We start from the raw sequence: 21,290 nt of genomic DNA, 5'->3' as shown, positions 1-21,290 counted from the left end.
CCTAAAGGATCAGTGCTGGGACCACTGTTGTTCACAATTTATATTAACGATTTAGACTTTGGAATCAAAAACACAATTTCTAAATTTGCGGATGACACCAAATTGGGGGGGGGATAGTTAATGCTGAGGAGGACTGCAACAAATTACAGGAGGACATTAATAAACTTGCAGAATGGGCATATAATTGGCAAATGAAGTTCAACACAGAAAGGTGTGAGGTATTACATTTTGGTAGGAAGAATAGGGAGGTCACTTATCACGTGGAGGGTGCGAGTCTGGGTGGGGTAGAGGAACAAAGGGATCTCGGAGAACAAATACACAAATCACTAAAAGTTGCGACATAGGTTAGCAAGGCCATAAAAATAGCAAACCAAGCACTAGGGTTTATTTCTAGAGGGATAGAATTGAAAAGTAGGGAAGTTATGCTAAACCTGTATCGAACCTTGGTTAGACCACACTTACAGTACTGCGTACAGTTCTGGTCGCCATATTATAAAAAGGATATAGAGGCACTGGAGAGGGTGCAGAGAAGATTTATAAGGATGATACCAGAAATGCGAGGATATACATATCAGGAAAGGATGAACAGGCTGGGTCTCTTTTCTCTTGAAAAAAGGCTGAGGGGTGACCTAATAGAGGTCTTTAAAATTATGAAAGGTTTTGATAGAGTGGATACAGAGAGAATGTTTCCACTTGTGGGGAAGAGCATAACTAGAGGCCATCAATATAAGATAGTCACCAAGAAATCAAATAGGGAATTCAGAAGAAACTTCTTTACCTAGAGAGTGGTGAGAATGTGGAACTCGCTACCACAGGGAGTGGTTGAGGCAAATAGTATGGATGCATTTAAGGGGAGGCTAGACAAGCATATGAGGGAGAAGGGAATAGAGGATTATGCTGATAGAGTTAGATGAGGAAAGACGGGAGGAGGCTCGAGTGGAGCATAAATGCCGGCATGGACTGGTTGGGCCGAATGGCCTGTTTCTGTGCCGTATATCCGATGTAATCCTATGTAATGCTTTCACCTACAATGCCGCCTATCTTTGTGTCATTGGCAAATTTGGATATGTGGCTTTCTATCCCATCATCTAAGTAGTTAATAAATATGGTGAATAGTTAAGGCCCCAACACAGATCCTAACCAAGTCAATAATTTGCCTTCAATTCCATGGGCTTCATCTTTAGTTAATAGTCTCTTATGAGGGACTTTATCAAATGCCTTCTGGAAGTCCATATAAATAACATCCATAGGCATTCCCCTGTCCACTACTTTAGTCACCTCTTCAAAAAATTCTATCAGGTTTGTCAGGCATGACCTACCTTTCACAAATCCTGGGGACTATACCAGGGGAACGGCAAGGGTGGGAAATGATGAGTGGTTTGGAGGAACGAGGCTGGCAAAAGGCAGATGCGAGGGAACAATGAGGTATTCCACTCTCACTAAGTGCCAATGGCTGTCTCACTCAGTACAGGAACCTTTGTGATATCCGGCACTGATGGGACCGAGCTGTTGCCGTCCCATCAAAACTGCCGGACAAACCAGCGCTAATGTTAAAACATACGGAAGCTTTTGAGCTCCGTATCTAGCAACAAACCCTGTGCTTCTAAACAGTCGGCCGTAGCTTGCAAGCGTCTCTGTAGCTAAGCAACAGCTTTAGCTAGACCTTGCAGAGCCTGACTGGTGAAAGAAAAGCAACGAAAAGAAAACAAAACTTACTGAACCGACTCCTGAATTTTGCCGGTGGCTCGAGCATTCCGGACAGTTAACCTCCGGATAAACCAAAGTTTCCTGTATCAGTGTCCGGATCTCTCTCTCACTCAAGGCTGGGATCTTTCACTCAGGGCTAGGATCCATCTTACTCAGTGGGTCTGAACTCCGAAAGGCACCCGGGATCATCTGAGTTCAAGTCGGATGCATGCGAATAGCGCACTGCCTGACATACACTGGAAAGATCAGCGAGAAGTAGCTGTGGTACTTTTGTTCAGTGCTGGTATCTTTCACAGTCAGTCAGTGCCAGTCTCTCCCACTCAGCTTTTAGTGCCAGGGCCTATCTGACTCAACGCCAGGCTGTCTCTGTCTCAATGCCAGAGTTTCTATCACACAGTTGCAGGGTCACTGTGATTTAGTATCAGTTTCTCTTTGACCTGGAGCCAGGGTTTCTCTCACTGAATGTCAGTATTGGTGTTCCTGACTCAATACCAGCTTGTCTTTAAATCAGTGCCAGGATCTCTCTTGTTCAGGGCCCTGGGTCCTTTCAGTCTGCACCAATGCCACTCTCACTCAGTAATAGGGGTTATCTCACTCAGTACCAGCAGCAAGGTCTTGCTCCCTGAGCACCACCGCCTCTCGCTCATTGCCAAGCTCTGTCTTGGTGATAATGCGAGGATCTCTGTCTCACACAATGCCAGGTTTTTTCTTATCCAGTCCCAGGCTATGTATGACTCAGCACTAGGGTATCTCTCACCCAGTGCCACAGTCACACTCTGTGTCAGGGTCTCTCAGTGTCAGGGTCTCTCAGTGTCGGGGTCTCTCAGTGTCGGGGTCTCTCAGTGTCGGGGTCTCTCAGTGTCGGGGTCTCAGTGTCGGGGTCTCAGTGTTGGGGTGTTTCAGTGTCGGGGTCTCTCAGTGTCGGGGTCGCTCAGTGTCGGGGTCTCTCAGTGTCGGGGTCTCAGTGTCGGGGTCTCTCAGTGTCGGGGTCTCTCAGTGTCAGGGTCTCTCAGTGTCAGGGTCTCTCAGTGTCGGGGTCTCTCAGTGTCGGGGTCTCAGTGTCGGGGTCTCAGTGTCGGGGTCTCAGTGTCGGGGTGTTTCAGTGTCGGGGTCTCTCAGTGTCGGGGTCTCTCAGTGTCGGGGTCTCAGTGTCGGGGTCTCTCAGTGTCGGGGTCGCAGTGTTGGTCTCTCAGTGTTGGGGTCTCAGTGTCGGGGTCTCTCAGTGTCGGGGTCTCTCAGTGTCGGGGTCTCTCAGTGTCGGGGTCTCTCAGTGTCGGGGTCTCTCAGTGTCGGGGACTCTCAGTGTCGGGGACTCTCAGTGTCGGGGTCTCTCAGTGTCGGGGTCTCTCAGTGTCGGGGTCTCAGTGTCGGGGTCTCCGTGTCGGGGTCTCTCACTGTCGGGGTCTCTCAGTGTCGGGGTCTCAGTGTCGGGGTCTCGCAGTGTCGGTTTCTCAGTGTCGGGGTCTCAGTGTCGGGGTCTCTCAGTGTCGGGGTCTTAGTGTCGGGGTCTCTCAGTGTCGGGGTCTCTCAGTGTCGGGGTCTCTCAGCGTCGGGGTCTCTCAGCGTCGGGGTCTATCAGCGTCGGGGTCTCAGTGTCGGTGTCTCAGTGTCGGGGTCTCTCAGTGTCGGGGTCTCTCAGTGTCGGGGTCTCTCAGTGTCGGGGTCTCAGTGTCGGGGTCTCTCAGTGTCGGGGTCTCTTAGTGTCGGCGTCTCTCGGTGTCGGGGTCTCTCAGTGTCGGGGTCTCAGTGTCGGGGTCTCTCAGTGTCGAGGTCTCTCAGTGTTGGGGTCTCTCAGTGTCGGGGTCTCTCAGTGTCGGGGTCTCTGTGTCGGGTTCTCTCAGTGTCAGGGTCTCTCAGTGTCGGGGTCTCTCAGTGTCGGGGTCTCTCAGTGTCGGGGTCTCTCAGTGTCGGGGTCTCTCTGTGTCGGGGTCTCTCAGTGTCAGGGTCTCACAGTGTCGGGGTCTCAGTGTCAGGGTCTCTCAGTGTCGGGGTCTCTCAGTGTCAGGATCTCAGTGTCAGGGTCTCTCAGTGTCGGTGTCTCAGTGTCAGGGTCTCAGTGTCTGGGTCTCAGTGTCGGGGTCTCTCAGTGTCGGGGTCTCAGTGTCGGGGTCTCTCAGTGTCGGGGTCTCTCAGTGTCGGGGTCTCAATGTCGGGGTCTCAGTGTCGGGGTCTCAGTGTCGGGGTCTCTCAGTGTCGAGGTCTCTCAGTGTCGGGGTCTCTCAGTGTCGGGGTGTCTCAGTGTCGGGGTCTCAGTGTCGGGGTCTCTCAGTTTCGGGGTCTCTCATTGTCGGTGTCTCAGTGTCGGGGTCTCAGTGTCGGGGTCTCTCAGTGTCGGGGTCTCTCTGTGTCGGGGTCTCTCAGTGTCAGGGTCTCACAGTGTCGGGGTCTCAGTGTCAGGGTCTCTCAGTGTCGGGGTCTCTCAGTGTCAGGATCTCAGTGTCGGGGTCTCTCAGTGTCGGTGTCTCAGTGTCAGGGTCTCAGTGTCTGGGTCTCAGTGTCGGGGTCCCTCAGTGTCGGGGTCTCAGTGTCGGGGTCTCAGTGTCGGGGTCTCTCAGTGTCGGGGTCTCAATGTCGGGGTCTCAGTGTCGGGGTCTCAGTGTCGGGGTCTCTCAGTGTCGGGGTCTCAATGTCGGGGTCTCAGTGTCGGGGTCTCAGTGTCGGGGTCTCTCAGTGTCGAGGTCTCTCAGTGTCGGGGTCTCTCAGTGTCGGGGTGTCTCAGTGTCGGGGTCTCTCAGTTTCGGGGTCTCTCATTGTCGGCGTCTCAGTGTCGGGGTCTCAGTGTCGGGGTCTCTCAGTGTCGGGGTCTCAGTGTCGGGGTCTCTCAATGTCGGGGTCTCAGTGTCGGGGTCCCTCAGTGTCGGGTCTCAGTGTCGGGGTCTCCGTGTCGGGGTCTCTCAGTGTTGGGGTCTCAGTGTCGGGGTCTCTCAGTGTCGGGGTCTCTCAGTGTCGGGATCTCAGTGTCGGGATTTCAGTGTCGGGGTCTCTCAGTGTCGGGGTCTCTCAGTGTCGGGATCTCAGTGTCGGGATCTCAGTGTCAGGATTTCAGTGTCGGGGTCTCTCAGTGTCGGGGTCGCTCAGTGTCGGGGTCTCTCAGTGTCGGGGTCTCAGTGTCGGGGTCTCCGTGTCGGGGTCTCTCAGTGTCGGGGTCTCAGTGTCGGGGTCTCTCAGTGTCGGGGTCTCTCAGTGTCGGGGTCTCTCAGTGTCGGTGTCTCTCAGTGTCGGGGTCTCTCAGTGTCAGGGTCTCTCAGTGTCAGGTCTCAGTGTCGGTGTCTCTCAGTGTCGGTGTCTCTCAGTGTCGGGGTCTCTCAGTGTCAGGGTCTCTCAGTGTCAGGTCTCAGTGTCGGGGTCTCTCAGTGTCGGGGTCTCTCAGTGTCCGGGTCTCTCAGTGTCGGGGTCTCAGTGTCAGGGTCTCAGTGTCTGGGTCTCTCAGTGTCGGGGTCACTCAGTGTCAGGGTCTCAGTGTCTGGGTCTCTCAGTGTCGGGGTCACTCAGTGTCAGGGTCTCAGTGTCTGGGTCACTCAGTGTCAGGGTCACTCAGTGTCAGGGTCTCAGTGTCGGTGTCTCTCAGTGTCGGTGTCTCTCAGTGTCGGGGTCTCTAAGTGTCGCGGTCTCTCAGTGTCGGGGTCTCAGTGTCGGTCTCTCAGGGTCGGGGTCTCTCAGTGTCGGGGTCTTTTCCTCCTGTAGTGCCAGGCCGTGCGTATGTGTGCCTCTCTCGTGCTCAGTCACTCTCTCAATGGCAGGGTCATTTTTGCTTCGCACCAGATTCTCCCTCACCTACTATCAGTATCATAGTCTTTCTCACTCAGTGCCAAGCTCTGTCTCACTCAATACTTCTTTCATTGACTGCCTAGGTCTGTCTCTCATTCATTTTCATGTCTCCCTCACTCAGTGCTTCTCTCAATCAGTGCCAGAATCTCTCACTAAATGTCAGGGTCTCTCTTTCTTTCTTAGTGCTAAGGTCTTTTCCACAGTACAGTACAAGAGTCACTCTCAACTAGTGTCAGTGCCCGAGTCTGCCTGTCTTAGTGCGAGGGTCTCTCTCACTCAGTGCTTCTATCATTCAGCCAGTGTCTCTCTCTCAGTCAGTGCCAGTGTCTCTTACATTCAGTGCCAGGTTTTTCCCAGAGTGTCAGTTTGTGCCTCCAACAGTGTTTCTCTCACTGGGGTCTCTCTCTCTCAGTGACAAGGACTCCTTCACGCTGTCAGTGCTGAGGGTAGTGGTGACTCAGGTAGGTCTGCAGCACTTAGGGTCAAGGATCTAGAAGCAGAACAAGGGGATCCGGGAACAATGTGAGGGTGGCCTGGTGCCTGGAAGCGAGGAGGCTGGTACCTGGGAGCACTATATGGAGTCTGGAACCTGGGAATTTGGGGGAGGGTCCTTGGATCTGAGAGCACAATGGGACAGCTGTGAAGTACAACTGGGGCTTTGGGAAAACTACAGGGCGGGGTGATCCAGTGTTTGGCAGCACTGGCACCTGGGAGCACTATGGCGCGAGTTCTGTTTTAATCCTTCTTCAGGCTGAAAACACTTCAAATCTAGGCGATTTCCTGCAATACTCACACTTTCATTCATCCGAAGTTTGTAATAGTTTTCGCAAAAAAAGCCACATCAACGCCACGCTTCGACAGCCTGCTTGCCCTGCCTGGTCCAGTTCGGATTGCACACCTTTATAGAGCTGGCGGCTTTTTAAAACACTTCGAATAGTTTTTTTAAAGCACAAAATTTATAACGATAATATGCTGCCACTATTTGTAAGTCCTATTTTTTTTTAAACTCCAAGGCCACAGCAGGCTCTGTGGTAGCACCAGAGGAGCACCAGACCTCACTGTAGACAGGGATCAGGACACTCCGACTGGCCAGCAGAGGTCGGGAGGTGAACAGAAGCCTTGAAGCCATGAATTTTTTTTGGGGGGTGGGTGTGGGGAAGAGGTTGCCACCCTGTTCCATCCACATTGACGGGCCTCCATCACCTATCACAGGTTGACTAATTGGTCTAGAGCTCTGTCAATCATACTTGAGGGAATTTGGCAGGTTCATTTATTTAACTAATCAGTTCTCCAGTTGAGACTAAATCGATCGTATTCAATGTTTCAATAGTAGACAAATAATGTGCCTCATAATAGAGAGACACTCAAGAAGCAGTGGACTCTTGTCTCTTTATAGCTGTTAATGATCAAAGGAAGCTTAGAATTGAAATGTTTTTTAAACTCTCTGGATATATTCTTGAGAGTTGTGACATGTAGAAATTTTCAGACTCTTTAAGCCAACAGCACTGACAATACTTGGGGAAGCAGGTATATAAAGATAATAAGGGGTAAGCCATTTAGGACTGAGATGAGGAGGAATTTCTTCGAACCTGTGGAATTCTCTACCACAGAAGGCAGTTGAGGCCAATTCATTAAATATATTCAAAAAGGAGTTAGATATATTTCTTAAGGCTAAAGCGATCAAGGGATATGGGGAGAAAGCAGGGACAGGGTACTGAGTTTGGACGATCAGCCATGACCTCATTGAATGGCGGAGCAGGCTCGAGGGGCCGAATGACCTACTCCTGCTCCTATCTTCTATGTTTCTGTTTCTATAAGGATGTGGAGAAATGGTGGGCAACTTTGCTTAAAAAAAGCTACTGAGACGAACAAAGTTACATGCAGTCTACAGCACAGAAACAGGCCATTCGGCCCAACTGGTCTATACCGATGTTTATGCTCCACACGAGCCTCCTCCCACCCCTCTTCATTTCACCCTATCAACATATCCCTCTACTCCTTTCTCCCTCATGTGCTTATCTAGCTTCTCCTTAAATGCATCTATACTATTCGCCTCAACTACTCCTTCTGGTAGCGCGTTCCACATTCTCACCACTCTTTGGGTAAAGATATTTTGCCTGCATTCCCTACTGAATTTATTAGTGACTATAAACAAATTTTATTTGAAGACAGTGCCTCTTTAAGATTTGTAGACATGTAAGTAATTTCAACATCAAAGAAAGACTTGCATTTATATAGCGCCTTTCATGACCTCGGGATATCCCAAAGCGCTTTACAGCCAATAAAGCGCTTTTGACGTGTAGTCACTGTTGTAATGTAGAAAACATGGCAGTCAATTTTCACACAGCCAGATCCCACAAACAGCAATGTGATAATGACCAGAGAATCTGTTTTTTTTGTTCCAGTCCTACTCAGGTCCCCTCCCTCACCTCTTTTTCCGATACATCGATGACTGTATTGGTGCCATTTCCTGCTCTCACCCGGAACTAGATAAGTTCATTCACCTTACTTCCAATTTCCACCCTTCCCTCACCTTCACATGGTCCATCTCCGACTCTTCCCTTCCCTTCCTTGACTTCTCCATCTCCATTTCTGGCGATCGGCTTTCAACAAACATCCACTACAAGCCCACCGACTCCCACAGTTACCTGGACTACACTTCCTCCCACCCCGCTTCCTGTAACGACTCTATTCCATTCTCCCAGTTTCTCTGTCTCCGCCGCGTCTGTTCTGACGATGGCACCTTCCATACTAGTGCTTCCAACATGTCTTCCTTTTTCCTCAACCGAGGATTCCCCTCTACCGTGGTTGACACGGCCCTTGACCGTGTCCGTTCTATTTCCCGCACTTCTGCTCTCACCCCTTCCCCTCCCTCCCAGAACCACGATAGGGTTCCCCTTGTCCTCACCTTTCACCCCACCAGCCTCCACATTCAACGGATCATCCTCTGCCATTTCCGCCACCTCCAACGTGATCCCACCACCAAACACATCTTCCCCTCACCTCCCCTTTCAGCATTCCGTAGGGACCGCTCCCTCCGCGACACCCTGGTCCACTCCTCAATCACCCCCAACAGCCCTTCTCCTTCACCTGTCACCTTCCCGTGCAAGCGCAGGAGATGCAACACATGCCCTTTTACCTCCTCCCTTCCCACTGTCCAGGGCCCCAAACACCCCTTCCAGGTGAAACAGCGATTTACTTGTACTTCTTGCAATTTAATATACTGTATTCGCTGCTCACGATGCGGTCTCCTCTACATTGGGGAGACCAAATGCAGATTGGGCGACCGCTTTGCGGAACACCTCCGTTCAGTCCGTAAGGGTGACCCTGAGCTTCCGGTCGCCTGTCACTTTAATTCACCGCTTCACTCCCACTCTGATCTCTCTGTCCTCGGCCTATTGCATTGTTCCAATGAAGCTCAACGTAAGCTCAAGGAACAGCACCTCATCTTTCGATTGGGCACTTTACAGCCTGCTGGACTCAACATTGAGTTCAACAATTTCAGATAATTATCCCTGCCCCCATTTTTCATGCAGTATCATTTTTGCCATTCCCATTTGCAACATTTTATCTTTCCTGCCTCTTACAAAAGTACAGGATGTTCTTTCTACTCCTTCCTCCCCTCCTAAACCCGCCCCCCTGTCTCTGCACCTGCTTAATATCTGTTACATCTCCAGCTTTTTCCAGTTCTGATGAAGGGTCCCAGACCTGAAACGTTAACTCTGTTTCTCTCTCCACAGATGCTGCCTGGCCTGCTGAGTATTTCCAGCATTTTCTGTTGTTATTTCAGATTTCCAGCATCCGCAGTATTTTGCTATTATATTTTTTTTAGTGCTGTTGGTTGAGGGAGGACACTAGGGAGAACTCCCCTGCTCTTCTTCGAAATAGTGCCGTGGGATCTTTTACATCCACCCGAGAGAGCAGACGGGGTCTTGCTTTAATGTCTCAACCGAAAGACGGCACCTGCGACTGTGCAGCACTCCCTCAGCACTGCACTGGACTGTTAGCCTAGAAGTGGCAAGGCAGGCTCAATGGGCCAAATGGCTAAATGTTCATATGTTCTTATGTATCTTTTGAGGGAAAATGGATAAATATTTGAAGATACAGACTGCAGAGAGTGAAAGCAGGGCAGTGGGATTAGTCTTGGTTACTTTCACAAAGATGAGCTGTCACTGTCACGATGAGCTCATTGGCTGCCGTCTGTGCTGTAAACTTCTGTGGTTCTATTGAGAACCAGAGCTATTCGAGAAATTACTGCGCGAATGAAAGGACCCTATTCAAATTATAGGGTAAAATGTTCCATTCCTCATCATAGGCCTTAATTTGATGTATTTATGGGCAGGCCTACCCAGCTCCATAAACGGAGTGACTGCTGCCAACGACCGGAAGCTGCACATTAACCTGGAACTGGAAACATCATGATGTTTCTGGGGTTTTTTTCCCCCCAGAGCCCGCTCCGATTCCCCAGCACTTTTAAATGTTTTTTTACCGAGCCAGAACCACGCGTGCGCAGAACGCTTCTACGCAGCTTCCGGTTCGTTGGCAGCAGTCACGTCCATTCGAGAACTTACTGCGCAAATGAAAGGGCTCTATTCAAATTATAGGGTAAAAAGTTCCATTCCTCATCACAGGCCTTAATTTTATGTATTTATGGGCAGGCCTACCCAGCTCCATAAATCCTGCTCATTCGCACCAAAAGCACAACATTGTCATTTTATGAAGAGATTTTATAAAGAGGCACACAGCATCCCACAGGGCCTGCACTGCCGGGAGCTCTTTGACCCGCTTCTGAAAAGCTGCTTTACCGACTAAACCCAGTGTTCAGACCTTAGCTTTTAGCCATTTTTGTCTTGTTTTGATTTGCATTACTCTAGTTTTATTTTATTTTTTTGTTTGCACTTTAACTTATCCTTTTATTTTGTTTCTTTGGGGAAAAAATTTGGTTGCTTTGTGCCTCCCGTTAGCGCCCTGGGGCGATGTTTGCCGGCAGATCGTGACGTCAGTCGAGTGCGCAACACCCCGGTAGCGGCCTGGACCGGATATTGAGTGGTGCCCCCTGCCTTACCGCCTGCCGCTAGCAACGACAGGTTGAGGGGAGCGTTTTGCGGTCGGGAAGGGACTGGGGGAGCGCTATTTAAAGGCGGCCACTTCCTGCCTTTTTTTGTCGGCGACATTTTTGCACCACGCATTCTGAGAGAGAGAGAGAGAGAGAGAGACTTCTGGAGAGATTCAACGCTGTGTGAAGGAGTTTTGGGTACTGAGCAGCACTTTGCAGGTTCATTTTGACTTGATCTTCCTTGTATCGATTTAGAAGAGATTGTGGGGGCTGCACTCTGAGCTCTTTCCCTGGGCGTCTCCATTGTCCTTTCCAGCAGATTTGATGTACAGGTCTCTCCAGGCCGAGATTCAAGGCTGCAATGAGCAGGGTGTGGATGGAGAGCAAGATCGACTCTCCCCTTTAAGAACTGGCTGGCGCCAGTGTGTCTGTGTTCCATTGCTGACTGGCGTCACATGAGCTTCACTAGCACTCTGAGGTAGCACCTCGTTCCTCGGCGTTAGCGCCTTAAGACAGGTGTGTAGCGCCTGATTTAGTGTTCCAATCACCTCCAGGGGCGATAGAAGCCAAGTTTGCAGTCAGAGGCGATAATTAGCGCCAGACGCTAAACTTTGCGCCCGGCCGATAATTGCGCCCCAAATGGGGCGATACCGAATTTCTTCCTCTATGTCTCTACCACCTTCCATTCAAGGCACCATGAGTGCCACAAGCCTCTCTGCATAGAATGGTCATTCTTTTGGGAATTCCTTGCCTTCGCGGAGCTCATGGAATTTTAAATCACAGAAGAAGCCATTCTGCCCAATCTCCCTCACAGTTAATCACACTCCCTATTTTTGTGTTATCTGCATATTTTGATATTGTGTCCCCATGCCCAAGTCTAGATCAAAAACAGTGATTCCAACACTTATCCCTGGGGAGACGAGGGTGCACCATTGTTCACATTTAAAAGCATACATTAACCACAACTGGCTGTTTCTGTTCTTTAACCAAATTCTAGTTGATGCTGCCACATTCCCTTTAATACCATGCATCTCAATTGTATCAACAATCCCCAAATGCCACACCTTATCAAACAGCTTTTGAAAATCCACATATACACCACACAATTCTTCTTCTTCTTCTCAGGCAGTCCCTCAGAACCGAGGATGACTTGCTTCCACACTAAAAATGAGTTCTCAGGTGACTGATGAGTCCAATGCGGGACCTACAGTCTCTGTCGCAGGTGGGGCAGACGATGGTTGAAGGGGCGGGTGGGTGGGGTGCTTGGGTTGACATGCGCTCCTTGCGCTGCCTGCGCTTGGCTTCCGCTTGCTCCCGGCGAAGAGACTCGAGGTGTTTGGCGCCTTTCCGGATGCTTCTCCTCCACTTTGTGCAGTCTTGGGCCAGGGATTCCCAGGTATCGGTGGGGATGTTGCACTTTTTCAAGGAGGCTTTGTGTTTCCTTTATCAATACACTTCATTATTTCCTCGAATAACTAACCTCGGTTAATCCTTATTTCTAGGTGAGTGTTAATTTTATCCCTCTAGAAGCTTACTCAATGTCGACATCAGCTTGGCGGGTCCATGGTTACTACCTTTAGCCCTTTCTTCCTTGTTATACGGCAATTACTTTATTATTTATCAATGGCTTTGCTGCCATCAAACCAATGATTATTAAAGTGTTTATATCAATGTAAATATTAGAAATTGCACTTGATAGAGAGATAAGGAACACATCCAGTCCTCTGGCACCACTTCCATATCCAAATATTCTAGTCAGAGTCTCTGCTGTTGCCTCTCTGACTTCCTTAAACATTTCAGCATGGGCCTGGTGCCTTGTCCACTTCCAGTTCTGCCAATTTTTTCAGTACTACTTCCTTATCTATAGTTATCTTAACACTAGAGTATGGTAGCCTAGTGATGATGGTCTGAGAGTAGGAATACCTGATGCAGTCTTGGTTTGACCAGAGCAAATTTTAGGCCAGTAAACTCAATGTCAGACCTAAACTCTGACAAAGAAAACTGCTAGGCACTTGGTCTAAGCGTTAAACAAAGCTTTAATCAACTGTTTTACAACATGGAGGTCTAGTTGTGTCCTTCACTAGTTCCTGTTAAGAATGTCCTGCGCAAGCTGGGCCCATGCCCGAGTATTTATACTCTCCCTGGACAGCGCCACCCACAGACTGCTCAGTTGATTCATGTCAAACTCCTTAAGTTATTGGCCCAGAAATTCCGTTCGCAGGCCTCCGGTGGGCGGAGGGCTGTGATCTGGAAAAATCTGCGCCTGGACCGGAGGGCTCCCGGGAGGCGCAGAGTTCCATTGCTGGGCCTCTCCAAACTACCGGTGCGCAGAGCCCACGTATCTCAGAGGCGCAGGCGATTCGCAGCGTCCCTGGGATCACGTGGGCCATGGGGAGCCAATCAGAGCAGGGAATCTCCATTCATACATTTGACAGGAAGACCTGTCAAATATATGAATAGAGATCAGCCCCAAAACATAGTAAAACTTCAACAAAATTTTTTTTTTAAATCACACCTTTAAAATGACTTTAAATTACATAAAATTAACTATTTTAAACAAAAATGTTATTTTTTGAAAAAAATAATTAAAGTTTTTAACGGGGCTAAAAACAAACTTACCTTTCTTTAAAGTATTTTTAAATGATAAATCAGTGGAAATTTAAAAAAAAACTTTTTTTCAACTCTTATCCTGGTAAAAGCAGGCCTTATGCGCCTGCTTTTACCAGGCTCAAGAATTGTATTTTCTGCGGGTGGAGGGACAGATCGGAAATGCCGGTTTCCAGCGCATGCGCAGTGCACGCCTAAAACCGGCATTTCCGTTGGCCCTACGTGTACACACCTGTAGGGATCGGAATTTCTGCCTCATTCTGTCAGTGTCAAAAATAGCAGAGAAATCATCAAAACCTGCATATCTCTGAATATCTCCCAACACAACCTGAATTGAACCTGACCAAAGGTCTAATCGAGCTTTGCTGATCGAAGTGACCAGATCCTGGTACCATGACCTTCCTTGTTGTACAGCAATTACTTTATTATTTATCAATGGCTTTGCTGTCATCAAACCAATGAATATTAGAGTGTTTATATCAATGTAAATATTAGTAATTGCACTTGATAGAGAGATAAAAATAATAAGGTTTGCAATTACTTTGAACTAAAAAGGAGGAGAGCGTGTGATGGTCACACTGGACTGCTATTTAACAGAAGACTTTGTGGTTTTCAGTATGATTTTTAAGAAAAGCCCTGTTTTGGGACTTAAAGGAAGTGTGAATAGCTGAATTCCTTTCAATAGTCTGGGCAGTTGATTATCTGATTCAAGACTGCCCTGTTTTTCAGAATTGTTTTGTACTTTTGCATAATAAAGCAATGACTATAGAAAAATATGCATTCCTGTTGTGGAAGGGTCTATGTTGCAATGCAATACAACTGAATGTACATTATTGCAACAGTTTCATCATTTTTGTTAAAACTTCATTCTCTCTCTTGCTTTTTCATGTTTCTTTGACTCTTTTCTTTGTTCCCTTGCCCCTTTCTAATGCTCCATAAATTAGAAATTCCCAAGATGGGCAACAAACAACGATAAGATGTAAGTAATTAGCTTAAAAAAAATAATTAAATTCCTTTTATGCGATGTGGGTGTCGCTGGCAAGGCCAGCATTTATTACCCATCCCTAATTGCTCTTGAGAAGGTGGCGGTGAGCCGCCTTCTTGAACCGCTGCAGTCCGTGTGGTGAAGGTGCTCCCACAGTGCTGTTAGGGAGGGAGTTCCAGGATTTTGACCCAGCGACGATGAAGGATCGGCGATATACTTCTAAGTCAGGAAGGTGTGTGACTTGGAGGGGATTTGGAGGTGGTGGTGTTCCCATGCGCCTGCTGCCCTTGTCCTTCTAGGTAGAAGAGGTCGCGGGTTTGGGAGGTGCTGCCAAAGAAACCTTGGTGAGTTGCTGCAGTGCATCTTGTAGATGGTACACACTGCAGCCACGGTACGCCGGTGGTGGAGGGAGTGAATGTTTAAGGTGGTGGACAGGGTGCCAATCAAGCGGGCTGCTTTGTCATGGATGGTGTCAAGCTTCTTGAGTGTTGTTGGAGCTGCACTCATCCAGGCAAGTGGAGAGTATTCCATCACACTCCTTACTTGTGCCTTGTAGATGGTGGAAAGGCTTTGGGGAGTCAGGAGGTAAGACACTTGCCGCAGAATACCCAGCCTCTGACCTGCTCTTACTGCCACAGTATTTATGTGACTGGTCCAGTTAAGTTTCTGGTCAATGGTGACCCCCAGGATGTTGATGGTGGGGGATTCGGCAATGGTAATACCGTTGAATGTCAAGGGGAGGTGGTTAGACTCTCGCTTGTTGGAGATAGTCATTGCCTGGCACTTCTGTAGCGCGAATGTTACCTGCCACTTATTAGCCCAAGCCTGAATGTCGTCCAGGTCTTGTTGCATGCGGGCATGGACTGCTTCATTATCTGAGGAGTTGTGAATGGCGCTGAACACTATGCAGTCATCAGCGAACATCCCCATTTCTGACCTTGTATTGGAGGGAAGGTCATTGATGAAGGTCATCAGCTGAAGATGGTTGGGCCTAGGACATAGAAACATAGAAGATAGGACACTGCCCTGAGGAACTCCTGCAGCGATGTCCTGGGGCTGTGATGATTGACCTCCAACCACCACAACCATCTTCCTTTGTGCTAGGTATGACTCCAGCCAATGGAGAGTTCTCCCCCCGATTCCCATTGACTTCAGTTTTACTAGAGCTCCTTGATGCCACACTCGGTCAAATGCTGCCTTGAAGTCAAGGGCAGTCGCTCTCACCTCACCTCTGGAATTTAGCTCCTTTGTCCATGTTTGGACCAATGCTGTAATGAGGTCGGGAGCCGAGTGGTCTTGGCGGAACCCAAACTGGGCATCCGTGAGCAGGTTATTGGTGAGTAAGTGCCGCTTGATAGCACTGTCGATGACACCTTCCATCACTTTGCTGATGATTGAGAGTAGACTGATGGGGCGGTAATTGGCCGGGTTGGATTTGTCCTGCTTTTTGTGGACAGGACATACCTGGGCAGTTTTCCACATTGTCGGATAGACGCCAGTGTTGTAGCTGTACTGGAACAGCTTGGCTAGAGGCGCGGCTAGTTCTGGAGCACAAGTCTTCATCACAATAGCCGGGATGTTGTCGGGGCCCATAACTTTTGCTGTATCCAGTGCGCTCAGCCATTTCTTGATATCACGTGGAGTGAAGACTGGCTTCTGTGATGGTGGGGACCTCAGGAGGAGGCCGAGATGGATCATCCGCTCGGCACTTCTGGCTGAAGATGGTTGCAAACGCTTTAGCCTTGTCTTTTGCACACATGTGCTGGGCTCCACCATCATTGAGGATGGGGATATTCATGGAGCCTCCTCCTCCCATTGGTTGTTTAATGGTCCACCACCATTCATGACTGCAGAGCTTTGATCTGATCCGTTGGATCACTTAGCTCTGTCTATAGCATGCTGCTTCCGCTTTTTAGCATGCATGTAATCCTGTGTTGCAGCTTCCCCAGGTTGGCACCTCATTTTTAGGTACGCCTGGTGCTGCTCCTGGCATGCTCTTCTACACTCCTTATTGAACCAGGGTTGGTGGTAATGGTAGAGTGAGGGATATGCCGGGCCATGAGATTACAGATTGTGGTGGAATACAATTCTGCTGCTGCTGATAGCCCACAGCGCCTCATGGATGCCCAGTTTTGAGCTGCTAGATCTGTTCTGAACCTATCCCATTTAGCACGGTGTTAATGCCACACAACATGATGGAGGGTGTCCTCAGTGTGAAGATGGGACTTCGTCTCCACAATGACTGTGCGGTGGTCACTGCTACCAATATTGTCATGGACAGATGCATCTGTGACAGGTAGATTGGTGAGGACAAGATCAAGTAGGTTTTTCCCTCGTGTTGGTTCTCTCACCACCTGTCGCAGGCCCAGACTCGCAGTTATGTCCTTCAGGACTTGGCCAGTAGTGGTGCTACCGAGCCACTCTTGGTGATGGACATTGAAGTCCCCCACCCAGAGTACATTCTGTGCCCTTGCTACTCTACTCTCAGTGCTTCTTCCAAGTGGTGTTCCATATGGCGGAGTTCTGATTCATCAGCTGAGGGAGGGTAATAATTAGCAGGAGGTTTCCTTGCCCATGCTTGATCTGAAGCCATGAGACTGCATGGTGTCCGTAGTCAATGTTGAGGACTCCCAGGGCCACTCCTTCCCAACTGTATACCACTGTGCCACCACCCCAGGTGGGTCTGTCCTGCCGGTGGGACAGGACATACCTAGGGATGGAGGAGTTCAGGATATTGGCTGAAAGGTATGATTGTGTGAGTATGACTATGTCAGACTGTTGCTTGACTAGTCTGTAGGACAGCTCTCCCAATTTTGGCACAAGTCCCCACATGTTGGTGAGGAGGACTTTGCAGTGTCGACTGGGCTGGTTGTGCCGTAATCGGTGTCGAGGCCATACTTTTTAACATTTTTTGTAGCGGTTTGTTACAACTGTGTGACTTTCAGAGAGCACTTAAGAGTCAACCACATTGCTGATGGGTCTGGAATCACATATAGGCCAGACCGGGTAAGGACAGCAGATTTCCTTTCCTAAAGGACATCAGTGAACCAGATGGGTTTTTACAACAATCCGATAGTTTCATGGTCACCATTACCGATACTAGCTTTTTATTCCAGATTTATTTAATTAACTGAATTTAAATTCCCCAGCTGCCGTGGTGGGATTTGAACTCACGTCTCTGGATCATTGGATTACTAACCCAGTGACATTACCACTACGCTACCGTTCCCATATAATGGGAATCCTGGTGCCACTGTCACATATTCACAGAATCCTCACAGTGCAGATAGAGGCCATTTCGGCCTATCGAGCCTGCACCGACACATATCCCACCCTATCCCCGTAACCCCACGTATTTAATCCCCTAACACTAAGGGTCAATTTATCATAGCCAAATCAACCTAACCCGCACATCTTTGGACTGTGGGAGGAAACCGGAGCACCCGGAGGAAACCCACGCAGACACAGGGAGAATGTGCAAACTTCACACAGACAGTCGCCCGAGGCCAGATTTGAACCCGGGTCCCTGGCGCTGTGAGGCAACAGTGCTAACCACTATGCCACCGTGGTTTGTTTGTTTCCAGATTAATAGGAGAAGCATTATTTGAGGAAAGGAGTTTGTTTTACGAGCTCTGCCTGTATCATGTGTAACACATTTATAGCTTCCATATTTGCATTGATCTGCAGCCTAAAAATCCCGAAAGCCTGTCTAAAGTAATAAACCAAATGAGCAATGAAATAGTACAGATCTTTCCATCTGCAGCTCTTGTTTACCGTACCCTTATTTAGAACTGGCAGAAGGACATTTATCAAATACATTGGTGTTCTGTTAAAGGCATTTACTTCCAGTAAAAGACTGATTTTCTATAAATAACAGACATCTGAACTTGCTAGACAAGAAATAGCTGTTAAACATCCATGTGAGTGGTAGGTTGCAGTAGTAAGAAAAAGCAAACATTTACTCATCAAATTAAATTTAGAACAAAAATCTAAACCAAAAAGCCATATATCATTTTAAGATGTATTATAATGCAGCTTCTGTATATTTCATTGCAGTTTTTAGTCAGTCTTGTGTAACTAATCTCTAAATTATTATTGCTGTGTCATTTGGTTTGGCAGTGGGTGGCTAAGTAGTTACATCATACACAAAAATTCATTTTTAATTACTAATTCAACTTGTGACGTAAAAGTTATAGCATCAATTGCCAAAATCTTAACTACGCAAACCTCTTAGGAACAGAGAGATCGTCAAGAAAGTTAATATCATGTGGCAGGGCTTGAAGTAAAACTCATCAGTCTCAGCTCAGAGGCAGCCCCATCGCTGAGCTCTACTACAAATACTGAATTTTATTCTTCCTTAAACTGAGTTTTAAAAGCTGCCGTAACCCATGTTTGCTCTGAAAAATCTTTGAACTCCCTCTCTGGTTCCAGCTCCTTACTGGTAGACACCATCTAAAGAACCATGGGTGCCAGGCTCAGCCACTATGTTGAGGTCCAAATAGCCACGACCAATGTAAAATGAATTTGCTATTATCCAGAAAACAGAATTGTCCCTTCTAAGAAGCAGGTATGCAAAAGTACAGCAGTTTTAATGATAAGGCACCCTTTCAGTTCCTTGGAAGCATCTGTCAGTTTATCAACCCCAGAACACACAAACTCCAAAGCCCTGATGCCAAACATTTATTGCAACTTATCTTAGCATTGCTCCATTAAAATAACATAACGTTAGTCATCTTTAATGTAAATAACTGGTCTTGGAAAGGTAAGTTCCACCCGAAGTCTAGCTTTCAGAGTAGTTCTCTAGTCCTCAGCCTTGCACTACTGTCGACATGTTTTACAATTAGTCTCCGTAACATTGCCACAGCAACTGTACTGTTGTCATTACAGACCTTTACTATTTGCACCATACTGGCCATCTGGAGTATGATTCATCCATCTGTTTTTAGAATACTGATCTATTTTCAGCACCCAGCAAGAAAATCTGTAATCCAGCTAACAAGTAAACAAATTGTGTATCTGAGACTGATATTCTGTAAGAAATAAAAGGGATTTCTTACTGGATGTTAAAAAGGGTTTGGTTTTAAAATGGTGCTAGGACAATGGTCAGAAATCATGTTGTGACAGTCCTGTTGTGAACTGAAGTCAACCACCATCCTGCTGGAAGCCAGGAATTAAATACATGCCCTAGCAGAATAGACATCAGCTATTCATTGCTACATTGCTATTGGGTGATGTGTGACTAACTGCTCAGAAATGGCCAACACCTGCAAAATGTATTTGTGTAATATATTATAACCAGAACTTTTTCTAGGATTAGGAATTGCATCTATCTTTATAGAAGCTATTTAAAAATGTGTGATCCAAAATCCGCAATAAAGCGAAAGGAATTCTCCTGGACTAGTGAGTTGTGCAAGGTATCTTACTAAGAGCAGTAAAATGAAGATCTCCCGTGATGCCCCAGTAGGTAAACCGACTGCAAGGTGTGGCACTGAGCTATGGACACCAGGATTGTCAAATGTTTGATTCCTTGTCTTTGCTGAGTTAGCTTGTCTCTGCCATCGAAGCAATGGGGGCTCCATAATTGGCTCAGCATTCCAGGCTGGGAAAGAGGGAAAAAAATCAAAGGATTCCCACTCTTAATTGCCATCCAGTGATCTCTGCTGGAAATGTCCTGTGTAAGTGCTGAGTGAAGATAGGGTTGGCCTCTGTTATGATGGTCTGATGTTTGAATAGCTCACTGACACTGACTGTCCAGAGTCAAATTCAAAGAATGGTCACTTGCCCTCGTTACTACAGAGCTGCTGCATAGAACCGTACTGTGATGAAATATGCCATTCATCAGGCACGCTGTATTCTCTGTGTTTGATTGTGCCTGTGGCTGTGACAAGCAGGGGAGTTTAGTTTCAGTTCCATTTCCTTACCTGTATTGTATTGTGTGTAGGACTCCGCCCATACCTGGCCCCTACTTAAGCAGGCCCCAGCGTGTCTCACAGGCAGTACAGCAGATCTCTGGATGAGAGACACTTCTCCACTGTGTATTACTTTCTGAGTTAATAAAAGCCTTGCTTTGCTCCGTTAACGTTGGGTCTCGGATTCATTGAGGCACATCACGTACTTCACGGGTTGCCCCTTCAGGAGAATTGAATGATCTCAATGGCGACTATCCTATAATTTTGTTTGTGTGCGCGTGTGTATGTGTGTGTGTGTATGTATCTGCTACCCTTCATAATTTAAACTTGAAGCAGTTTCTCACTCCATTTTTTTCCTCTTTACTATACCTCCTCATTACAGCTTCAGGAGAGATGGTATGGATAAATAATAGAGAAAGTTTACATTATTAAGGGTAGCTGGGCTTCGGTGGACTATACCAGTAAATTGCTCATATCATTCACCACTTGTTAATTGATAAATATATGTTTGTTTTTATATACAAGATGGCAAAGGAGTTGGATGAGAGACTTAAGAAACTCGCTCCACAGAGTCAACTTGGGCCAGAACCTCGAACTACATTGTAACAGTTGACATAGGAAAATTGAATGGAATATTTTGATATAGCAGTCTACAAAAGTGTGACCAAATATTATGACAAGAATTTTTTAGACTTGACGTGTGCGAGATTTTTTAATAATATATAGATATAACTAGAGGATAATTATTGATACAGGACATTAATTGATTTCAGGAGGCTTTGATGTTTTCATAAAGTGCGAGAATCAATTACTGCCTTGTATCTCTCCAGCCAAATTTTATCTTTTGCCTTATACTACTGGATTTCCTGTGATGCTGCTCACAGTGAATTGGAGGATACATTGCTTTTTTTAATTCTTGGAATGTGACGTCGCTGGCAAGGCCAGCATTTACTGCCCATCCCCAGCTACCCTTGATAAGGTGGTGGTGGTGGGCCACCTTCTTGAACCGCTGCAGTCCATGTGGTGAAGGTGTTTCCACGTCTAAGGATAAGGGGTAAGCCATTTAGGACACAGGTGAGGAGGAATTTCTTCACCCAGAGAGTGGTGAACCTGTGGAATTCTCTACCACAGAAGGCAGTTGAGGCCAATTCATTAAATATATTCAAGAAGGAGTTAGATATATTTCTTAAGGCTAAAGGGATCAAGGGATATGGGGAGAAAGCAGGGACAGGGTACTGAATTTGGATGATCAGCCATG

General features: G+C 47.5%; 1 protein-coding gene across 2 annotated transcripts in view; it reads left to right on the top strand.

Annotated features, from left to right (window-relative positions):
- map3k7cl (map3k7 C-terminal like) overlaps positions 1-21,290 on the top strand; it is a 118,904-nt gene that overhangs the window by 28,478 nt on the left and 69,136 nt on the right. The window contains exon 2 of one of the 2 annotated variants that reach the window (XM_086006207.1): positions 14,083-14,117. The exons of the other annotated variant lie outside the window; for it this stretch is intronic. The gene's annotated coding sequence lies outside the window, so the exon portion shown is untranslated. The remainder of the gene's footprint in view (positions 1-14,082; positions 14,118-21,290) is intronic. 2 annotated transcript variants of the gene reach the window in all.

Source organism: Somniosus microcephalus, chromosome 14 (genome assembly GCF_052327205.1).
Source record: "Somniosus microcephalus isolate GS21.2 chromosome 14, FLI_Smic_1.0, whole genome shotgun sequence".
In the NCBI taxonomy this organism is placed as follows: domain Eukaryota; kingdom Metazoa; phylum Chordata; class Chondrichthyes; order Squaliformes; family Somniosidae; genus Somniosus; species Somniosus microcephalus.
This window is presented reverse-complemented; position numbering and strand designations above follow the sequence as displayed.